At 47.4% G+C, this 23,808-nt stretch overlaps 1 long non-coding RNA gene across 2 annotated transcripts in view; it reads right to left on the reverse strand.

The window, feature by feature from the left end:
- LOC131482795 (uncharacterized) overlaps positions 1–23,808 on the reverse strand; it is a 211,790-nt gene that overhangs the window by 180,713 nt on the left and 7,269 nt on the right. For both annotated transcript variants that reach the window (XR_009247295.1, XR_009247296.1), the window contains exon 2: positions 10,265–10,343. This is a non-coding gene — a long non-coding RNA (uncharacterized LOC131482795). The remainder of the gene's footprint in view (positions 1–10,264; positions 10,344–23,808) is intronic.

Raw genomic sequence — 23,808 nt, forward strand, 5'->3', positions numbered from 1 at the left:
TCCAAATTTTCCACAGCCTTACTTACTTACTGTTGTATAGAGGGTGTGTGTGAATACATGTGCCTGTGTGTGCGCAACAGGGCATCATAAGGTTCTTCAATTACACACACATTTATTTAAAGTTTATTTATTTGAAACAATGACAGAGAGGGAGATACAAAGAGAAAGAGATCTTCCACCTGCTGGCTCACTCTTCAAATGACCAGACTGCCTGGTGATGGCCAGGCCAAAGTCATGGGCCTCAACTCAATCCAGATTTCCCACCCAGGCGGCCGGCACCCAGTCACTTGGGTGAACCTGTGCTGCTCTCCTAGGTGCATCAGCAGAGAGCTGGGTCCGAAGCAAAGCAGCTGGCCCTGGTTCCAGCACTCTGCTGGGGGACACAGCATCACAAGCAACAGCGTAACATCAACCACTGTGCCGCAATGCCAGCACCTCCACTAGTTTTTCAAAGACTATTTTTTTCAAATTCCTTTAAAAGGCAGAGAAGCACACACAGAGGAAGAAACCTCCTACCTGCTTGTTCACTCCCCCAAATGCCAGCAAGAGCCAGGGCTGAGCCTGGCTGAAACTGAGCCTTGAATCAATCTAAGTCTCTCACATTGATGGCAGAAACCCAAGCCCTTGAGCGACCATCTTCTGTCTTTCAGGATGTGTAGTAGCAGGTTGCTGGAATTGGAAGCAGGGCCAGGACTCAAAACCCAGGCACTCCAATATGGGATGCAGGCATCTCAACACCTGCTTCTTCTGGGACTTTTTAAAGTGCTAGCATGCGTGTGTGTGTGTGTGTGTGTGTGTTCCATGCATGTGAAGAGGGAGGGACAGGGGAATTGGCAGCAATCTGACTACGATGGCTGAGAAGTTTCAAGATCTGCTGCTGGCAAGACAAAGACTCAGAATGGCTGATAGTAAGCGCTGTGATGTGGGTTCAAGGTCGGAGGATCAGGGGAGCTCCCAGTGTAAGCACCAAATGGAAGCACTGTCAAGACCTAAGACAAGCAAGGCAGCCACGCAGCAAAAGGCAGGGGTCCAGTCCAAGCAAGCAGGCTGGAGGAGGTGGCTGTCATGGAGCCGTGTGGCCCTGTTCTGGCCTGCAGTCATCTGCATGTGGCATGTCATGGAGAGTGATCCGCTCTGCTGCCTGCAGGACGATTCACAGACAACACCTAGAAATACACTGGTCAGAACTCCTACGGGACCCTTGGTCCAGGAAAGGTGGCCCCAGAGCAAGCTCTCACACTTGCTGTCACTATTAACTTTCCAGTTTGGGATTTTCTTTTCTTTCTTTTTTTTTAATTATATTTTTGACAATCTTTACATAGTTAATTAAGGTAAAAAGGTTCAAGGGCTACAGGAAAATGGGTAAGACTATCAGTTCCATATTGATTTTATTTTCTCTGAGCTATCCCAAAGGATGTGATAAGCCAGGGGATAGAGTTCTCACTTTCCCATTGCTTAAAAGTTACAAAACAAACAAGCAAACAAACAAAAACCCAAAGTGATTGTCTTGGCATTTTACACCTACAGGCATGCTAAGAGATTTTTCTGGTTGAGTAACAGTTGAACTGTTCTATCAGCCAAACCACTTCCCACCCCAGCAACTCCTCTGGATTCAGTGTTGCAGGAGAGAAAAGTTGAGGTGCTCTAGCCTTCTCCACTCCTGACCTCTGCAGTGCCCCCGGAGCTGGATTCCGCAGCCCTCAGCCCGCGCATCCAGCTGTGGGGACAGACCACACGCTCAGCCAGAGCAGGACGGCATCTGTGTCATTCACTCTGCCTTTGCTGCAGCTAGCACCGTGCTTGCTGCACGTGAGCCTGTGCGGTCAGTGCCTGATGGAAATGACTAAGCAGATGGGCCCTGCTTGCTGTCACTCTAGGGATCTGTCTAAGTCAGGGATTCTCAAATTTGAATGTAAATCAGAATCATGTGGTAGGGGGTATTGGGGAGCAACCAGTTACAACCCCAGAGTTCCTGTTTCATGAGGCCTGGGGAAATGCCCAGGAACTTGCATTTCAAACAAGGTCCCAGATGCTGCCAAAGCTGTGGTCCAGGAAGCGCATTTTGTGAATCCCTGGCCCCAAGGAACCACAGTGACCAGAGCCAAAGTTGTACCTGCAGGCTGCTTCGATTTTATCTCAAAGCCCAGCTCAGCCTCCCCCTCCCTGCACTATAATTAGAAAGTACAAAGAGTCACCTTTGTGATGAAGAGCATGGCACGCTGGCACTCCCACTCTGTACCAGGCTACCTCAAATCTAAACTTTAATTCAACGACACAGGCACAAACAGACTCCATTACAGTGCTGCTTAGATTTGAAAATCAATCTCTCTCCACTCTCCTCTCTACTTTCTCCCCCCCACACAATGGATTAAATGGCAATCAACCGAATTCAACCTTTCATTGAACACCAGTACTGATTCCTGAGCAGATGGGAGGATATTAAAGCCACAGCAGGGAAAGGCATTTTGGGCAGTAGGTAAGACACTGCTGGGGACATCCACATCCCCGATCTGAGGGCCTGGGTTCAAGTCCCAGCCCCATTCTGACTCCAGCTTCCTGAAAACACACATCCCGGGGAGGCAGAGGGTGACGGTCCCAATCCTTGAGTCCCTGACGCCCATGGGAGAGACTCAGATTGCATTCCACGACCCTGGCTTTGGCCTGGCTCGACTCTGGCTACTGCAGGCATTTGGGGAGTGAATCAGCAGATGGAAGACTGACACACACACACACTGGGTCCACATTGCACAGCAGAATGTGGGCGGGAGAAGGTGGGGGCAGGGGTGAAGGGAGGTGGTGAGGCAGGGAGCAGTTGGGCACACGGAAGTGAGGCCGCAGTGACCTGTGCGTGGTCCTGGGAGAAGCTGGACCTGGCTCACTCCATCTCCCTATTTCTTCAAGAAGAGACAGAAACCTAAAGTTTTGTGTGCAATCGCTACTAGGAGCTCGCTCGCTCTTTCCTTCCTTCCTTCCTTCCTTCCTTCCTTCCTTCCTTCCTTCCTTCCTTCCTTCCTTCTTTCCCTTACACAGGTCAGAGGGAACCTCCAAAGCGCTGAGTGGCATCCCAAGGTCTCGAGCTTGCACTCTTTGCTCCAAGGAAAGGCCATACCCATACTACATATTTAATAACAAAAGCCCCACGCAGCAGAGGAGACAGGGCCCTGGGGCGGGGAAAGAACTGGCAGCGCAGACCAGGATGGCTGAGATGGAACAAATTATCAGCGTAACTTATCTGCTTTAATTGAATCCGCCAGATAATTGCACGGCCCCAGCCCACAGCGCCCGCTGAGTATTCATGTTCGAAGCTCCTTCCTAAATTTAGCTCTGACTTCTGATAACCCAGTCCTGGCGCAGGTCTACTCTCTGACCTGGTTCTGGCACACATCCAAGGCTCCAGCACACTGGCGAGCGTCGCACACCATCCCCCAGGACTGGCCTCGGGCACAATGCTTCAGTCTCCAATGGCCACCCTGGTCTGGGGTTGGTGGTCTGGGGACACGTGAGCAGGGTCCCTGCTCTCCTCGGGTATGTGGGAGTGTGGATGATATGCCTACTTAGTCCTAACTCCTTGCTCTGGTTTAATCTTCCAAACGTCTGATGGATGTGCCAAAAAGGTTGAGTGACTTGCTCGAGACCACAGGGCCAGAAGGTGGCAATGCTGGGGTTCTGACCTGCATCTAACTGGGTTCCCTCTCCACCTCTCCACAGGCAGTTGAAGCTGAAGCAACCAGAACGACCTCCTTTCTGAAATGCTTTCGGCCTCTGCCTGGCACAGGGTCCTCAGGGCGTCAGCGGTAGATACCGAGGCTGAGGGCAAGGCCTCTCCTTCTGTGGCTGGCTCTTCTGGCCCGTGATATGGACAGCGCACCTGCTCAGGGAATATTCTGAGGAATACATCTGTTAGGCATGAAAAGAACCTGGCCCATCCTCTAGCACAAAGCAGGCACCAGCAAAGGAAAATTTCCCTTTCCTGATTTTGGGAGGACTGGACAGTTTCTACAAAGTGTGAGGGGTCAGGCCCGGGCGCTGAAGCCCAGCAGGTTCAGCCCATCTCAGAGGAACTGGTGCAGTTTCCATTTTCTCCACTAACGCTCATTCTGGGGGCGTCCTTTCAAATAAACTAAACAGGAGTAAGTAGGCTTTTCAAGAAGCATGCCCACGCTTCCCTGACACCTGGCATCTGGCAGAGTTACCCAGAAAGGTGCAGGGGGCCCAGTTGGTTGTCCCCCACCCCAACCCTTGTTGGTGTCACCTCCAAGAGTATCCACAGAACAATCTGCTTTGCTATGTGTGAATCCTGAAATTTCTGAATGAGGCAAAGTTACCAAATGCATTTCTGTAGCTCCTCTGTCTGCATCTTCTAGAACATGAAGGTGCTTTGTGATATGTCAAAGCGGGCTTCTAGAACATGAAGGTGCTTTGTGATATGTCAAAGCGGGCTTCTAGAACATGAAGGTGCTTTGTGATATGTCAAAGCGGGCTTCTAGAACATGAAGGTGCTTTGTGATATGTCAAAGCGGGCACAGAAAAGGAGATTCTCCTGCTTTTGTTTTACTTTGGAGAATCTCACCAAAGGCATCCTTCCTGGGCCCCCTCATTTAAATATTTCATGGCTTTCCAGGTGCACATTTAGTTCCCACTAACACTGAGGACAGTGAGGAGCGCAGAACCACCATTGGCGTTGAGCCTGGGCGTATGAATGGGCAGCATAATGGGAAGGTAGTGCCATCTACAGAAAATATGTGGTACTGCACAATCCCACCAGCAGAAACTGCTCCACCCCGTGCTTGCTAATAGGGATATTTAACAGGAGAGCTGAGAGCTCTTTAACAAGTAAACTCCACAACACTTTTCTGTGTTTATCTTCAGGTCAGAATTCTGAACAATTATATACATACATATACACACACGTATATATATATACATACATACACACATACATATATGTGTATATAGATTCTCCCCAAAGAGATAAGGCAAAGGTGCTTCCATCACAAGTGTGGACAATTTGTGATAAAACAGCGTGTTAGGACACTGTTTGCGATGTCCGCATCCCACATGCGCTCAAGTTCTCTTCCTGCTAATGTGCTTGGGCAGCAGATGATGGCTTGGCACTTGGTCCCTACCGACCTTGTGATTCTTGGCTTTGGTCTGATTCAGCTGAGGCGATTGCAGGCATTTGGGGAAGCAAACCAGCAAATACAACATACATCTCTCTGTCTTGTCCCCACTCAGTTATTCTTTCAAATAAGTTAGTAACTTTTCTCTTTTTTTAAGCAAAATGAGAAGGCTTTTCATACACTCAGCAACCAGGCTGATGAGAAAGCGGTGAGCAAGGCACCCAGGGCGGGCGAGGAGGGCAGAAGTGTGGTGGCGCTCGGCGTGAGACCACCGTCCCTCTGTGCAGAGGGGGCTCCCTCCTTCGTCCCACGTCCAACAGTACTGACTGGCCGGGGGCTGGGCACACCTGGATGGTGTGGTGAGGATGACGGACCTAGTCCTCTGCCCACCACCACCGAACTGTACATACGGGAAACTCAAAGGTCATTTTATAAGGAACTCCGACGAAGAGGGCTTCCCGGATTTGCAGGAGGATTTGTAAGTGGGAATAAAGAGGGGCTGATTGCATTTTGTTAGGTGGGCTAGCTGTGCCCAAAGTAGGTATCATCGGTCTTTTCCAAAAATTCACCGGAAGGTGGGACCGATGGCTTATCCAAGATCTATAATGAAACTTCGGTCTGTTCCTATGAGAATGTCTCACCTAAGCGACCCGCCCCATTTAAATCAAACCCTGATCATCTTGCTGACTGATAATTGATAGTCATATAAGTGAATGAAACAGCATTATAACTGAAAATCCAAATGTTAAGAACACCCAAATAATGATTATTATCTTAAATGTTCTTAACCCATTCTATGTATTGGCTTTTCTTGTACATTTGATTTGACTTCATACATTACTTTAAATTATTTACTAAATAAATAATATACTGAAATTTTAATGTTGAAACTTATTGTGGAAAAGAGGAACTTTCCTGAGTAGTTTTAACTTGGATTGTCTAACTGAACTGTTTGGGGAAAAGCATGCAATTCCAGCATCCCTGAGGGGCCAGACTCATAGCAACCCAGATGTCATTTGGGAAAAGCTGAAAGGAACAGTCCCATCCCCAAACCTCACGGCGCCAGGCATTCCTACACTCGTGAAAAGGTCACATGGTTCCTAATGGAAAATGGCAATATATTGGTAGGCTGAGCTTTCCTCAAACAAGACAATGGTGGACAAGAGACTTACCAGAGGAGACCACCGTCAGCTCTTCTTGTACCCCCACCAAAAGAAAGAAGAGTAGAATCTGAAGTTGGGGTGCAGAGTGGGCAGGGGCTCAAGGGCAGCCCCTGGAATATCAGCTGTCCATCTGGGTAGTAAAGAGCCAGGCTAGAATTCATCAGGCCACACACTTCGGATGAGAGCAGTCAGCAAACTTCACTATGCTGTAACTTAATTCAACTCACACAAATTAAATTGACTGCATTGCACTTGCTTGAATTAAATAACATGCTTTTCTGTGTTAGCCCTTCAAATACCAGCAATTAATACATGTATGTGTAAAACTTTTACTTCTGGGACCTTACTGAGTTCAAAGATCGCCTCAAATGAATTTTTAAAGAGGTTAAACGTTGTCCATTCTATTCAGACCGTACCCTTTTGCCAAATGGATGGAAGTGTTTCTAAGCATCCATCTAGACTGAGATGGAGACTAAAACATGCCCTGCTTGCACAGAGTCAACACGCATCACCCCGAGGAAGGGGCCACCTTGGCAGGACCCCCGCTCTCAGGAGAGCTCACGGGCTGCAGGCAGGGCCCAGCAGAGCTGTGCTGGTGGGGCTCCTGGCGGGCAGCAGGCAGTGCAGCAGGGATCGGGACGCATGGTAGATGCCCTTCCTGGCCTCCAGCCTCCGCTCCAACACATGCAGCAGCTTCACTGTATTTTCCCCTCAGCCTGTAGAGAGCAGGCCCACCAGGGATGTCAGGCGCTACCTGAAGTATGGGCAGTTCTGGAACTTCCCAATGTGCCTTGGGAACGCTGGCATTGGCTTTGGGCCCACGTGTGACGGTCACAGGGAGAAGGAAACCAGAGCAGCCTGCTGGCCAAAGGGACCCTGCCACTGTGGTGGCACGGCCTGAGCCCTATCAGTGAGGTCGAAAAGTAGAGTCCAGGGCACAGAGGGATCCGTGAGGCTGGCCAACTGCTCAGCTCCGGCTACAGCAGCATCGCACAGAAAACAAAAGCCTCCCCACCCAGAGGTCTCAGAGCACACCTTCCCTGTATACCCTGGAGGGACACTGGGCACTCCTCACGCTCTAGGCCCTGGGAAGGCCCCTTGTGTGCAGGGTTTCAGTAAATGGCAGCAGTAAGGAGATGCTTTATTGCCTGACCATGGGGGAGCTGGCCAGACGGACCACAGGTACACATGCAAGGACATGGGCTGTCTGGGGAGCTACAGGATGTGCTGGGGTCTATGGGCCAAATGGACCCTCACACGGCCCTCTGAGAAAGGGAGGGAAGTCACAGATACAATCTGAGTCACAAAGGAAAAGCAGGGTTGGGCTGGGGAGCCTGGTTCTTTCCCAGGCCGATTCGAGGCCACCGACAGGGACGGGGGGTGGGGGGGTGGGGGGGGAGGGACACTGGGCACCTCCAGGGCAGGTTTACAGCTAGGTGGGTGGCATCACTGCCTGGAGTGTGTGGAGGCAGTAGTCGGAGGCCTGGGGGCTCCACCACAGTCACTCCCCATCGGCATTCCCCACGTGGCTGACCGTTTTCCCTGCAGATTCAGCCTGCACCACTTGGCGCTCGTAGCTGCTGCCCAAGTGCAGATCAGCTGGGCGCTGGCGCCACCTAGTGTTCACAGCATTTTAATGACTCCTAACCGACCAGTGCACCTGCAGACCCTGACTTTAAAATGACCTTCCAGTGGTCATGGTATCCTGGAGAGAACGACGTGACGTCTCCAAGGACCAGGCAGAAGTGAAACAAGAGCTCAGTGTCCCTACTTCACCGTGCGACTGTTGTTGCCGTAAACGCAGCATTTTCCACGCAAATAGTCTCTCGTACAGATGCTCAGCTGAAGCCCTGGTTACTGTATGCGTCCTTCTGTATTACTAATGTATTAGTTTATCTTTTACTTCTCTGGGTCGTGTGTGCGTGCATGCTTACTGAAGTCACACCTGTGAGGATGCATGCACTTGTGGGTGACTCCAGCCCAAGACCCCCTCTGTGAGAGTCTTTGTCTCACATCATGTGCCCCTAAAGAAGCTGTGTACACACTGATCTGCTGTGGAGAAGTGAGAAAATGTGGGGCTTCTGTTTATTTTTATTAAAAATTAAGGAAGCTGGTGAATCTTAGTAACACTTAATGTACAAGTCTACACGGACCATTTATTGGGTCCACCAGGGAGCCAGGTGCAGTGGTCCACAGCTTTCTAAAGGAGGAAGAGCTCCCAGGCAGCGGCCTTGCCTTCTTGCCTGCACCTGCCTACAGTGAGTCATGCCATAGCAGTGCCTATGCGCACTCATGATGCCCGCTTATGGTCCTGGCATTCAGATGGAACTGAACTAAGCCCCAGGAAATAAAGCAAGTTGCTTTAAGTAGTCCTTTCAGGATGTGGCAGATCGTAGACGATAATGATGAAGATAATGGTGCAAGTGTCGCCAACAGCAGAAAGCTGGTATGACACTCGGTTCCTCACAAGAGAGTCCTCAGCCACATTATTAGATAAAAGCGGGCTGAGAGAAAGTCAGCCAGCCAGCATCAAGACAGAGGGGATATCTGAACACAAGCAGGAAAGAAGGAACAAATAGGAAACTGCTTTCCGAGCGAGCCTGCATTTCTCAGCAGAACAGCACAGTGGGGGTGGGTGTCTGGCATGAGCATTAAGGGCCCATTCAGGATGCCAGAACAAGGGGTTCTAGTCCTGGTTCCCTTTTGAGTTCTCAGCCTCCTGCTCATTCTGGGACAGTGCTCAGACGCCTGAGCCCACGGGGGCAGTCTGCACGGAGCGCCAGCTCCTGCATTAGCCTGGCCCACTGCTGGCCGCTGAGGGGAACCAGCACACAGAAGACCTCTTCCACTGCCCCGCTTCGAACCTCTCTCTCTCTCTGTCCTTTTCTCTCTCCCTCCTTTCTCTTGTCTCTCTGTGCTTGTCTCTCACCCTTTCAAAGGGGATAAAACAAATACACATTTACATACGTGTGTCTCTTAAAATGCAAAGTAAAGAGTGAGCAGTAATCATTGTCAAGTGCTAACTGAAAAGGAGGAGGGACGCCTCACTATCCTGACTGGCATGGGTGTTACACGCATTTGCCCTTTCCTGGGATACTGGTTGGGTTTTTTTTTTTTTTTAATTAAAACCATTGCATATAGTAACCTGTCATTGTCACCCTTACCCCTGTAAAGCTCCCTCTGCTAAGGGGACAGACTAGAAGCCTCCAGCAATGCCGAGCCTCGAGTCTGCCCAGTTGTGAAGTAATCCGCATTTGGAAAGGAACATCGGGAGGGTGTCTCAGACACAAACACCCGTGCCATCAGCCACAGGACAGTGAGAAGCAGGTGCGTGGTCTGGGAGAGGAGGCCGACATTTCATTGTTCTACTTACCGTGCTTTTTGCACTTTGAGCAAACGGTTTTCCCCCCAAAGAAAATTTTCAAAGGTGCTTTTCTCTTGAGGCTTTTTCAGACTATTTTTGAGCTATATCCTATAAAATTATTCTACTTTTGGAATCTGTCCCACTGGCTTATAAGATTCAGATTAAAAGCTAGTCTTAGATTCAGTCAGGATTCCTGATTTCCAACACTTGTTCAATACACCCCCGACACACACACACACACACACACACACATTTTCCAGAACATTTCCTAAATGCAGTGATGGACATAAAGAGAAGGGCCCAGGGGAAGAAAAACATTAGAATAGACACCTCCTTCCTCCTACGTGAAGAGGTGCCAATCTGCTCCCCCTAAACTCTGTGCCTCTGCCCTACCTTGAACCCTGCCCCTATGCAGGACAAATATTTATGCCTGAGTGTTTGGCCAAGCCTCAGATACACAGGTCACTGAATTAGAGTCCTAATCATCAGACCACACATGTTCCATCCTAGTCCTCCAGGGAATATCAGTCTAACCAAGCAGACAAGTCATGCCTGTCCATCTTGATGGCATTTTACATCCAGAGTTCCAGACGTTTAAGTGACTGAAAATGCACTACCTTTGGAAGTCAGAAGGAATCCTAGGTGACCTCTGCTTCTGGACCAGGACACAAGGGACATGGAACTCGTCACTTCCACCTGCACAAGGAGAAAAAAGCTGAATAAGCCAGAAGCCAGAGCTCTTCTTAGTTTTACCACAAAACAGAGGCCACAGGACAAGTGCTGCCTCCTGTGGGAGATGTGAGTAGAAAAGCATGGTTGACTGGGGTGCAACGAACCAGTGCCAGGAGAGGGAACGTTGAGCCGCATCTAAGGAGTTGTTGAGGGTTCCTGTGGAAGAGTCTGAGAGATGCACACACAAGGGGGCCGATTCTAGGAGGGTCTCCCACTCTTCCTGGGGTCTACTTCTGGGAGCACTAGAGGGTCTGACACAGTGAAACTTTCAATGAGGAGAGAAAGGAGCCATTTTGAGAGTCAGACGAGAGAAAGGCAAGCAAAGGCAAAGTCTGTGGTTTGGCTCGAAGGCGCTTTTTCCCAGTTGCCATTCCTACCACTGAAACAAGGTGAGTAGGAGGGGACGGGTGGGGACAGAGAGGGAGATGAAGAACGAAGGGAGAAGGATGGGATAGGTGGATGACAGCATGACCTTCCCTACGTTGGAACGGCTTCCAGAACCTCCATGATGTGGACAGTCATACAGGGCACTTGTATTATAAGAATAAGCTCTCAGGTGACCTACCCTTCTACCCCACAACTCAAGCAAAAGGTCAACTGCAGAATACTTTAGCTAGTGTCTTTCTCTCATGTTAGATTGTTTTATTTATTTGTTTATTTATTTATTTATACTTCTTTTTATTATTATCACTTTATGATACAGTTCCATAGGCCCTGGGATTTCCCTTATCCCCTCCCCAATTCCCTGCCCCCTCACTGAGTTTCCCTATACCATTACTATAGTATAGCTCTTCATACACAGCCATATGTCCATCATTGCGGGCATGGACAATAGCAGAGAGTCCAACCTCTTATTGCCAAGATATAGTAAACAGTTTCATTGTAAGTCCGTCTTTATCTGGAAGTAGAGATGCATACTGCATTGTATCCTCACATCTGGATATGATAGTCTCCATTACACAGTTACTATACATCCCCTTAAATGAAAAGTCACAATACAAAATCAACAACAGGAAGAAAAATAGAAATTTACAATGCCATGAAGTTAAATAACATGCTGCTAGATATGATAGTCTCCATTACACATTTACTATACACCCCCTAATTGTGGATTTATAAGCTCATATGAAAGATCGCCTGTCACGAAAGATTTCTGCACTTGTAATGTTTTTGACACACATACAAAAGCCCATATCCATACCCAGGATGTGCACAGCCCTCTGAGGCAGGACAAGGACATCACACGTGTCTCAGAGATGGAAAGACCCTCCATGGGGGAGAAAATTTTTCCATTAGGACAGCTTCCCACCACATGGAAATGAATTGTCATAGTAATGCCACGAATTCAGGTGTCATAACAATTGTCTTTACTGTCTGAGACTACAGTGATATCAGCTATTAGAAGATAAACATGAAGGTTTAGCAAAAATACACAAAGATGTCTTACAAAGGCGACTGCTTTGTTCTCCTGATCAGAAATACGAACAGGAATGCATGTTCCGCTTCCTCCAGCACAGCCAGACAGGTTCCCATTCCAGCATCTACAACATCCAAAATGTCTTTCTCTCTCTCCTGTCTTCACTTAGGGCTACAAAACATGGCTTAATGGGGGAAGTGATTTCTTTGCATACACAAGACGTAGCTTAAGGCCCAACTCTCAGGATACCTGCTTTCAGAATGAATGAATGCAAACAGACCAGGCAAATAAAGGAACCCACGGAGGTCTTGGAATTGAGAGGATAAAAGGAACTAAACATCTCACGGCATAGCTTTGCCAGAGTCAGCTTCTTCAAGCCTTAGGTTCTTCTTTTCTTTGTGTGGCTACTTCTCCTGACCAGCAGGAGGCCACCCTCACTGACAGCTCGCATGGATGACCTCTTAGAGCCCTTGGGCTCCGGAAAGCCTGTCATTGTGTAGGACTCATGGGCATCAACACATTCGTTGCAGCAGAAGGTGGAAAAGAAGACAGTTTAAAATAGACAGGGGAGAAAAATGTCCGTATCAACAGAATCTTTTCAATGTGGGCGTAAAACGTGTGTTCTTGGGAGCGCAGAGGCCGTCCATCTCCACAGGATACTTTAGAAAGCAGATAACATACTTATTGTCAGATAACGGGAGTACCTGAAGACAGACAGAACACGGACTATATGGAGACATAGGCAGCTTTCAAAAAATAGGATGTACAGTCAAGCTTTTTCAAGTTACACCCTCCAGAGCTAAAACTGATGTTTTTCTTTTATAATGACACACTTGGCTCCTGCTGGTCGCTGATAGGTCCCTTGGAAATCCCCGTGCTGTAGCTAAGAGCAGAAACAATGTTAGAGTGGAAAAATGGTGGAAACAAAGAACTAGCCCCATTGTCTTCCCAGCAACCGAGAAGCCACAGGTGAGGAAAGCGTGGATGTGGGCTTCCACCTGGCTGGTTTGGAACCTGTGATGCCATTGCCAGTCCTGTAGACTCGGAGAATAGAATCCATGTGAACATCAATTCCGTCACTTATAAAGCAAGGATGATTCTGCCTATTCTGCAGTAGAGATTATGCAACGAGTATCAGAGAGCCTGGCTAAAAAAAAGGAGGAGGGGGTGTCTTGAGATTCAGAGAGGCAGACAAACACCACCCTCCTTTATAGAGTTAGCTCCCCAAATGGCCACAATGGTCAGTCATCAGGTACTAACTGCAGGTGCCTCACGAGGGGGGTGGAACCCACCAGCTTGAGTCACCTCCCAGGACCTGCTTCGGTTGGAACTGGAAGTCAGGAGAATGAATCCATGAATCCGTTTACACTGGCCTAAATAGTTTTACTTTCCAGCCAAAACTGTTTTTCCTTGATGCCTCCATCAGCAAAGCGGACATAATTATCATTAATCCTTCCTTTATACTCAAGATTCAAAAAGTCAATCACCTCATTCTCTCCCACCCCTGTTGGCTCCCAGCTTATGACTGCAGCTTCTTGTAATTTTACATATATACATATTTTATATAATTATATAAATATGTATATTTATGTTATATATATATATATATTTGAAAGGTGTGGCGGGGGAGGAAGGAGGAGAGAATGAGAGTCTTTCATCTGCTGTTTCACCCTCCAAAAGTATGCAGTAGCATGTAAGAGCCAGGGTTGCACCAAGCGGAACCCAGCAGCCACAGACTCTCACGTGAGTGGTGGGAGCACAGCACTGGGACTACCACCTGCCACCTTCCCGGATCCATGGCAGGGAGCTGGACCACAAGCAGATTAGTCAGGACTCAACATGGTGGCTTAACCCAGAGCACCACAATGCTGGCCTCTGTCACTCCTCTTGGTCTGTCCTTTCCTTTCCCACTTAGACACAGACCCCGCAGTCACATCCCTTCCTTCACATCAGCCCCGAGTGACTTCTGCATTGCTCTTCCAGCCTCCATCACTTCTTTTGCACCTCCTGACACCTCCTTGTTTAATCTTCAACACACTCATGGTGAATACGCAGGCCATGCTCCTTCTCAGAACTTTCCAGGACTTCCCACTCTTTACGGGACAAACATCTTTAACCTGTCACTGAGGCTCTCCCATGGTCAGTCCCAGTCTGCTCTTCTGGTCTTGTCTCCCATCGCTTACCTATTCAAAGTAAACCAAGACAACCTTTGCTTCATCTTCTAAATCTGTCCATGTTTGGGGGCCCAACTATAATAATAATTCTCTGCTCATTTTTTCCAGCATTTCCACATTTTCGAAAATCCTACCTGCCTTCCAAATCTTCCCATCTCAATCACTTAATGCAAACTACCACCTGAATCACTGTAATCCTTTCATCATATAAGGCATTTGGATCTTTACTGTCGTCTTTTACAAGAACTTTGAATGCACCATTGCCTTAGTGGGGGAAAATGCTTAAAGACCTAAGATAACAGTATTCTTGTAACTACTGTGTCTGACCCATTGAAGATTCATTTCCACACCAAGAAATGTGCCAGATGCGATTGGCCAGCTGCAGAACACAGAAATGGAACATATAAAAATCAGTCATACTGGAATTGACCAATGAAATCACTGCGTCCCAATTATCTCTTTAAAAACCTTATCTTCAAATACAGATATATTTATGTTATTTATGTTTACAGTTTCAAAATAGAGATTTGGGATGGGAGAGCATTTGGAAAGTGAACCAGTGTATGGGAATGATCTCTTTCTCTCTCTCCCTAATAAATAAATGAATACACTAAAGTGGCCAAGATGGAAGTCATTTATCTAAGAGGAGATGGAGATGAATGACCAGAAAGCAATGGACTTGGAATTGTCACGTTCTCTTTGGGCCAGGTGGGAACAAAGTGTAGGAGAAGGAATAAAGGTTGAGAGTAAAAGTACCCGTAGTCCTGCACGGGGGGCACCGGGTGGAAGCCCTGTAGTTGAAGACCCTGTAGTGAAAGGCCATCTCAAACAGCTGACCAAGCAGGTTACTTTAATGCAGCTCTTCCCATTCCCAAACCTTCTCAGGCCTGGTGCAAGCAGGGGGCAGGGATAGACCTTAGGGCAGGAGAGGCAGTATCTGTGGGTTCAGGTACACAGGGTGGCGAGGGGGAGAGGGGAAACTAGAGGAGTCCATCATTAAACCCTGGTGCTTGCAGCCCACAGCAAGACATTGTTCTTCCCATTCACACAGCAAGAAATCATTACTAGGCACTGCAGAGCCATTTATGGGATGCCACAACCAACCATCTTGTTGGGGGGTGCCTGGAAGAATTGAGAGGACCTGCCTACTTTCAACACAGCAGTTCTCTGTCCTGGCTTGAAGTTCCAGTTACAACTGTTCTGGCCCTTGTAAGCCTTGCAAATAAAACGCCCTACATGAGTTACCTGTTCACTTGTTTCCTAGCACCCTTCTGCTGAGATGTAAACTCCTCTGTAGGAAATCAGACTTCCAATGGGTGGTGGGGCAGGGGAGGAGAGTCGGATGAGGGGAATCTGTAACAGTAGAAGGAGTGTGTTAGATTCCAGAGGCTCCTGCAGCCTTTGGGGCCATTCCCTGGGTGTACCATGGATGCAGCTTCCAATCCCAGGGGCAGGCCGGGCACATAATGCAGAACCTGCAGGTATCTTGCAAGAAACTCATAGGTGCATCTTGCCAAGTTCCCCAAGTAAGTAAAAGCCTCAGAAAATAATGTGAAATTGCCCTGAGTACATTCATACACAGGCTGAATGTAAATGCCTTTTACGTTTTGCAGGTGGAGAGCATTTCGAAGCTTTGTCTTTATAATAGGGGAGACCTAAGCTGATGTGGGAGCACAGTGACATTAGCACCATATGGCAAAGCCATGCATCTGCTGTTGAATGTGGAGAGCCAGGGCAAGCCAGCAAGCACCATCTTACAGGTACCTTCATGCAAAAGGAAAGTGGATGGTATGCAAGTCAATGAAGGTACTTCAAAAAGTCTGTGGAAAAATGAAAAGATGAGTTTATTTTGGTGCAAAAATTTTTGAAACTCATGCCTTTTTCCCCCCATAATGTGTCTTTTCCATGATGTGAAGATACCTCCTGTCTTAGAGACAGTAACTGGGATGCCCTTTAGAGAAGGTGGCACAGCAGGCGAGACATGACTGAATTGAGGGAGGTGACACTGGGGAAGTCTGAGGGAAGACTTTCCAGGCCATGGGAATAACCAGCTAAGGTCTTAAGACAAGAGCATACTGGAATGTCTGTGACCCAGTGAGGAAACTGTAGGGCTGGGGTGAAGAGGGTGAGGCCCAGGACTGACTTACTCCTTGTTCTGGGACTGGCCTTTAACATCCTTCAGAATTAGCTCTCAGGTGAATTGCCAGTTTTTACTATGCCTTCTGTTTCTTTCACTTAGTCTCCTTCTGCCCTGGTACTTCACTGAGCCCATGGCAGATGCTGAGTGAAAACACGAGGGCTGCTGGGCAGTGCTGCTCCCAGCCCTTGCTCAATGATTCCATTGCAGAGGGTGGCTGTGGGACCAATCAACAGGGCACTAGGACAGTGTGAATGCATCCTTGTTGGGAGCGACAAGGAGTTTGGCTGAGGACAGGTTCTGGGTATAGGAGGTCATCACATTATTGTGGTTTCAGTGTCAATGGGCAGGAACTTGTTTCCTCTGAGCTAAGGCTCCATGGACACCTAAGTGGGGCGCTGTCTGCACATAGAGCTGAGAAGTGCAGGGAGGAGGGCATGTTCCCAGGGGTTCCATGCTCTCAGAATTCCCACGTCCTTGCAAAAAGTGGGGATTTAGTGGGGGAGCTCTCATTGAAGCCAGATGAATCTGCCTGTGTGTACCAAAAGGCCAAGTACAGAAGCCATGGTCTCCTATGGAGAGACAGGCTATTACAGGGAGCCCTGTGTGGCAGCTTCCCACAACCAGGGGCACATGCTGCTGGACGCTCTGCACCCACACTTCATTCTCATACGCATGGCACACTTCATTTTAGGACCTCGAGCAGACAGGTGATACAGAGGGTGCAGCACCCTCAGGGTACATGCATTCTGAGCCATGGGCTAGGATCTAGAGTCTAGGATGACCCAAAAGAAGTTTTCTGGGACAGGTGTGGCTGGGGCAAACTTATTCCTGCACATCTTTGAGATATCCTACAGAGTTTCAGAAACACAGACATGGAGCTAACACCCAGGGTGAGCCACCAGCCGTGCTAAATTGGCCTCATTTGTGTCCTTGGTGTGGAGGGGCCATGGGAAGACAAGGCAGCAACAGTAAGGACTGGCAATGACTGCTAGTTGAGCACCTGTTCTAGTCCAGGCCTCATGCTTGCTGTTCTGAATATAGGACTGACCCCCTACCGTAAACTAGAAATGAGAACATATAACACAGGAGGAAACTGTTTCTCAGTGTCCAGGGAACAGGAAGGTGCTGTGGAGCTGCAGGGAGATGGGACCAACACACTCACAATGGGCTCTGGGGAAGATCAAAGGGCAGTTAGCCAGGCAGCTAGCCAGCCAGCTAGAGGTCTCAAAGACCATTCCCTTAGGTGGTGACCATCTGTTAGGGTTCCCACGACTTTGGGGCAAAGGAGAAGGCATGTTCTACTCAGATTCCATATGAAAGTTTTCATTTCTAACAGAAAGCCATTTGCTGTAGGTGCAGACCTCAGTTCATCCGGGTGAGAGAACCTTGTGTTGCTCCCATGCTGTCCCCCTGACCCATGGAGACCAGCCCACAGTGGCCTGGCCTGTCACAGCTCTTTCTGGATGTGAAAGTTTCTCCACACTGGCCCAGGGGCTCTGCTCATCAGTGACCGAAAGAAAAGAGATCTACAATCTGGGTGTGCCAAGCCAAGGCAAGCCAAGGCAGTCTTTTGTTTGGTTTCCTTTGGCTTCTATTGGAGGACCCTACAGAGCTTCGGACACGTGAAAATGAATTGTGAGTCACTGGGGCAGGGGATCTGGCTGGAAGGACAGGTGAAGCGCAGCCTTTCCTCCACCTATCTGAAAAATCAAACAAATTGGTAGTCTCTGAAAAGATAATTTTGGAAAATCTGTTCTATGCATCTCTTTGCCTGCTTTAGGACTGCATATTAGCTCATTTTCTGAGACTCTCTCTTTTTCACAGTAAGTGAAATAATAAATCAGATGTATCATTTGAGCAACCTCCCCTCCTCCAAACATACACCGTCCCTCCTACTTCTCCTCTTCCCCCTTCATACCCCATCTCTTTACTCCTCTCCATTATCTCTCTCTCTCCTGTTCTCCCTCATTTGTTATATAGGAAGCCTGAGAGTAAAGTAAACCTAGGAAATAGAAGCAGAAATATGCATTAAACAATGGTTATTTCCATTGGACTTCGATTTCATAAGAGGCAAAAATAAGCTGGCTTTCCTTTTCACACACAAAACGATTAATAAAATCAATATCCGGGATAAATAGGTGTTGGCTTAATTCCTGGACTATGTGGCGTGGTTGTTAATTGGAAGTACATCACATACACCTCAGGAATGTAAAAGACAGGGCACAGAACCTCAGTACTTCTGTACCCCAGGGGGCGCCACTTACACACAGGTCTAGGTAAATGGCCACACAAAACCAGGATGTGACAGTCCTGGATTCATTCCACATAAAACTGATTCTTTCTTTGGTATTTTAATGTCCCTATAACAATCACTTAGTAGGAACCAGATGAAAATGTATCATTTTAACAGGGAATATTTACTGAGAACAAAAGCGAGATGAAAAGATCAGTTAGCACCCATAACATAACTGTAGAGTCAGCCAAGTGTGGGTCCTGGGCCTGGGCATAATCCCTCAGACCCAGTATCTCTCAGCATTCAGGCTGCACGGCACCCAGCTACCTGTGCTGCACTCAGTGCCAACAATGCCTACCAAGTCCTCAAGAAATACAGGCAAGTAAGCCAAAAGTGGCAGCCAGCCTGGTACCACCCCTCCAAGCCACAGTCACCTGCACACCGCATGATACAGAGCCAATAGCCAGAAAACCTAGCTATTGTTGCCTGGAAACCGGCAGCAGTGGTGCCTGTGTATTGCATCCACCCCCAGGAAGGGGAGCTATGATGGAGGAAGGCAGAGGGAGGGGCCCAGGGTGGCAGAAGGCTTGGGAGGATACCTATTCTTCCTGCTCCTCAGGGCCTAGCATGGTTGTCTAACTTGGTACTGGATGAGCTGGTTCTTGCCCCAGTGTCACTGAAATATCCCCTAGTAGCTTTGGACTCCAACTACCTTTGGCGGTTGCAGTACACGATCCGCTCCATAATGCAAGTCCTACTATAACTGTTATCATCTTTCGTTGATTTGGGGGTGGGCTGCATTCAGCAAGGCAGTTTCTGGTCCTCACACAGGTCAGGTAGTATCTGGGACTTCAGTTTACTTGAAAGTCTTCTTCCTGTTCACTTGGTCTAGTGCCCGGCGTGGGAACCCACATATAGCAGGGAGCTGGGTGCCAGGATATTGTAGGACATCAGGCCCTTCTCCCATCGCAACGTGGCCCCTCCCTGTGGATTCTTTAAGGCAGCTTAATTTCCTACATGAAGGTACAGCTGCTAAAGGCACCTGTCCCAAGACAGAGGCAAGCAGAACTCAATTTCCTTTTGTGACCCATCCTTAGTAGTCACATGGAATTACCTTTTCCATACGATATTCATGGAGGAGGTTAAAAGCCACTGTTCCCATTCCCTCACGGGTGGCAAGCATATCAAAGAGTTGATGGGCATTTTTTGAAACATCCACACTCTCAGTATATCCATAAATTAAGTGGAAATAGGAATACTTCCTGGGCTGGATTTTTCAAGGGTATTGCAGGAAATGTGGGGCTAATGTAGAGGAACTTGTGTGTGTGTCTGTGTGCATGTGTAGTTTAAATTCAGGTGCTTCAAACCACAAGAGAGACAATCAGAAAAAGTTATCTGTATTACAAATTCTCAAATGGGACCATATTATTATACTTCATTGTCTGAAGAAACTTTCCTCATTGGCATCCTTCTTTTCAGCTGCATGTACTTTTTCCTAAAGGAGCAACAATAAAGCCATCTTGAATGAAAAAGAATTATAGCCTGAAGCATTTTTTTTCCTTGAGCTAAATAAGGTTGTCCACCACTATTTCTTATAACCATTCCCAAGGCTCAATGGTTTGAAACTATTGTTGAGTGTTGCGGTGTGTTTACAGTGGAACAACTTAAAAACAAAAAAGAGTTGTCACTGGCTTATTCATCATTGAACATAAAGGCTTCTTTGAAGAGGTCAAAAATCTTTTCTATATTGATTTCAATTGTTTTGCCAAAAATAACTGTGCTAATTTTAGGAGTATTGGTTGCACACATCTCTCTCTCTCTCTCACACACCCCAGTATGAGCAGACTTAAACAGAATGTGACATGGAAAGTGCCCTCAGCCTTGGGGTGCTGAGATGTGGTCATCTTAGGAAGGCTCTGGCACTGATAACAGTCAGGAGGCTGCATTCTCAGATTCTTGCAGTCCTCTCCCTCCTGTTTCACTGTGTCTATAGCCTTGCTCTTTGTGCACACTGTTTTATTTTCTGCTTCTTGGTGACCCTGATAAGCTGTTAAGCACAAGGGACTGCCCCATGATCTTCTGATCTTTCATTCACAGGCTTTCCCTCACTACATTAATGACACAGTCAGACTCTCAGGAAATACGACACAAATGGCCCTGCATGGGTCAAGTAACCACCATGCAACTCTGCTGCAGGCTACCGGCACTATGTGGAGACAGGGGAGTGCTGGAAGGAGAGATCTGCTAGGGAGAGTACTGGGAACTCTTTAGGAAATGAATGACATTCCAGAAGGTACACACTACCACCAATTTACTCACATATTTCCCTGCTCTATTAGATTTAATAGCAGGGCTTTGTTCACTTTTACCCTCAATATTAAGTTCACTGCTCAAGGACATTGGGCTTTCCTATGTTCTTAGGAACTCCATGCATACTGAATTTATGATTGAAAGTGCCTGTAATCTCACTGGTTAAGCAAAACCACTGAGAGTTGTGGTGAAGACTTTGAGTTTTGAGATCTTTGTGATTATTAGCATATTAAATGGAATTGTCTCTTTTAAGTGCATCTTGGTTATTTGAAATGTAACCAAAAGACATATGTTGCTGTTTGAAAATACAATTCTATATTGAATTTCTTATCTTTAATGAAATAACACAAAATGCATTTTAGATGGGAATAGACTGGGAAAAGGAGAGCTTGCAGAACTTGCATTTAGACATACACTTGTCTTAGGTTTTAGTCTAATTAGTGCTTATGTGAACTGATACATATGTCCTGGTATCTGGGCCAGAGATGGAGCTGGGCTTTATGGCAAACATATTCAGCTGAAATGAAAAGGAAATAATTTGGAGGTGGATTGCTGGAGGAAGATTGAAGGCAGGAGGGAAATAGGCAGCGAACATCTAGCAATCAGAGCTAGCCCTGCTCCGAGAGAATCAAAATCACAAGCCAGCCTCATTTTAATCAAAGCCTCCCAGACTTTTTCAATTGGGTGGGACTTTAGGAATCACATGCTTCATCCCTCCTGGTCTTATTGATTGGACAGAGGCCACTTAGCTGACTTGGAGGATGAAGGAATCGAAATGACTGGCTAGAGGCACACAGAGGTCCTGGGAGAAGTGAAGCTGTCATTTGCTCCTTCACGGTGGGGCAATCTCAGCCGGGGCTGAATTAGTCGTATGCAGTCAGTGCTGTGGCTTTAGCGACTCCGGTCCTGGGATCTTTTCAGGCAGCACACATCCCAGAGCTTCCCTTTATAGGCACATCTGGTCTTCCACGATGGGTCTGCTTTCCTACCAGCTACTGCCCACTCTTCCAGGAAAGCTCTAAGCTGGGAGGCCTGACACACACTGCTAAGGTCTACTTCCGTGCATTTTCCAGCTGCCTCTTCCAGCACAATTATATAAATCTCTCTCTGCTCAGGTTTATTTTCCAAGCCAATGGTTCCCAGCCCTGGTGGGTATCACAATACACTGAGGTACTGCAGTTGTGCAAGTCATTTGTCACTAACAACAGAGTTCCAATGTCTGCAAAGGAATTACTTCAAAACACAAATTAAAGAGAATTTGAAGTAATCCTGTGATATGCCGCACTCCAATGCACTGAACATACTTTCATTGGACAGCCTGTGATGAGCTCTTATGAGCCTCATTTTTAATGAGCAGTTTTTAGGAGGCAGGCATTTAGCAGTAGTTTAGGACACCAGCAGTTCATATCAGGGTGCCTAAGACCTCCGCTTCCACTTCAGCTTCTGGAAAAAGCACAAGAGAAGCAGCTAGTGATGGCCCAAGTCCTGGGGTCCCTGCCACCCATGCAGAGACTCAGATGGAGTTCCAGTTCCTGGCTTTGGCCTTGCTTAGCCTAAGATGTCATGACCACCAGGAAATGATGATCTTTCTCTCTTTCCCTGTGCTACTCCATGCTTCAAATTCATCAATAGATTATTTAACCAACAGATATTTCAGGTCCTCAGGGAAACCGCAACTCATGATGCCTGACAGTTTTGTGAATTTTCCATCTCATAGAATAGTGTAGTCAAGGATTAGACATAGGCGTTGCCTGGGTTCATACTCCAGGGTCATCCCTAACTTTGTGATCTTCAGCCAAGTTATCCAGACTCTCTGTTGTTGTTTCTCTAGTGAACTGTGGACAATGAAAGTTATACATGGTGAGTTGTTGTGATAATTAAATAAGTTAATCTGTGTAAAAGATTTCAAACAGTGCCCAGAACCTGAAAAAAAAAAGCCTGCTTTGTAGGGCTGTAATTTTTTGCTATGATAAAGCTTTTCCCTTTTCCGAGTGTCTTCCTTGATGTTGTATCAGTCTTCTTGCCTTTGGGCATAAAGAATGAATGCCTCATTACCGTGTTGAATCACATCCATACTGAAGTACACAGGCGTCCTCCTGGTTTCCTTTGTTTTCATGATGCTTAAAATTCCACGGGGCCTCTTCTTTGGCTGGCGCCCCAGATGTGTCTTGTGCTTGGGTAACTCCAGGAAAAACGGGATTTGACATGAGGAGCTATCTCCAAAATTGTTCATGATTCTTCACTGGCTCTCAGATTGTACCTTGATTCATCTTTCCCTCCCTACATCCATCATTTTCGGGCTCTTTCTGATTCTGGCCAGCTTGGAGACAGGAAGAGACTGCCGTTCAGATTGCCAGAGCTGCAGCCGAGCTGGGGTCTTGGAAATGAATCGCAGGCACCTTGGTTACAGTTCCAAATGACTTTCCAACCAATAATGCGCACTTTCTGTATCCTGTTAGCACTCATGACCTGATCCACGTGTTGGAAAGGTGACAAAGAGGAGCTCCAATAGAGACCAGTGTTAGGGACAGGGTCTTAACCTTTGATATGACTCTAACATTTATATTTGCTTTTTAAAAAAGATTTATGTATATATTTACTTTGTGCAGAGTCAGATATACAGAAAGGAAGATCCTCCTTTTGCTGATTCACACCCCAAGTGGCTGCAGGAACCAGGAGCCTCCTCCGGATCCCCCATGTGGGTACAGGGTCCAAGGCTCAAGGCTATCCTCAACTGCTTTCCCAGGCCACAAGCAGGAAGCTGGGTGGGAAGTGGGGCCACTGGGACTAGAACTGGCGCCCATATGGGACTCTGGTGCATGTGAGGTGACTACTTTAGCCACTAGGCTACTGTGCTGGGCCCAACTTTAATATTTAAAATGAATCTTTAAGAGGTTGCAGAAAGACAAATTAATTTTTAAAAGAATTATTTCCTTTCATTTGAAAGATTTTACAGAGAGAAAAGAGAGAGAGGTCTTCCATCTGCTGGTTTACTCCCCAAATGGCCACAATGACCAGAGCTGAGTTCAGTCAAAGCTGGGAGTCAGGAATTTCTTCCTCATCTCTCATGTGGGTGCAATCCTCTGTTGTTTCTCCCAGGCACATTAGCAGGGAGCTGGGTTGAGAAATGGAGTAGCTTGGACATGAACTAGCAG

Source organism: Ochotona princeps, chromosome 20, assembly GCF_030435755.1.
Source record: "Ochotona princeps isolate mOchPri1 chromosome 20, mOchPri1.hap1, whole genome shotgun sequence".
In the NCBI taxonomy this organism is placed as follows: Eukaryota; Metazoa; Chordata; class Mammalia; order Lagomorpha; family Ochotonidae; genus Ochotona; species Ochotona princeps.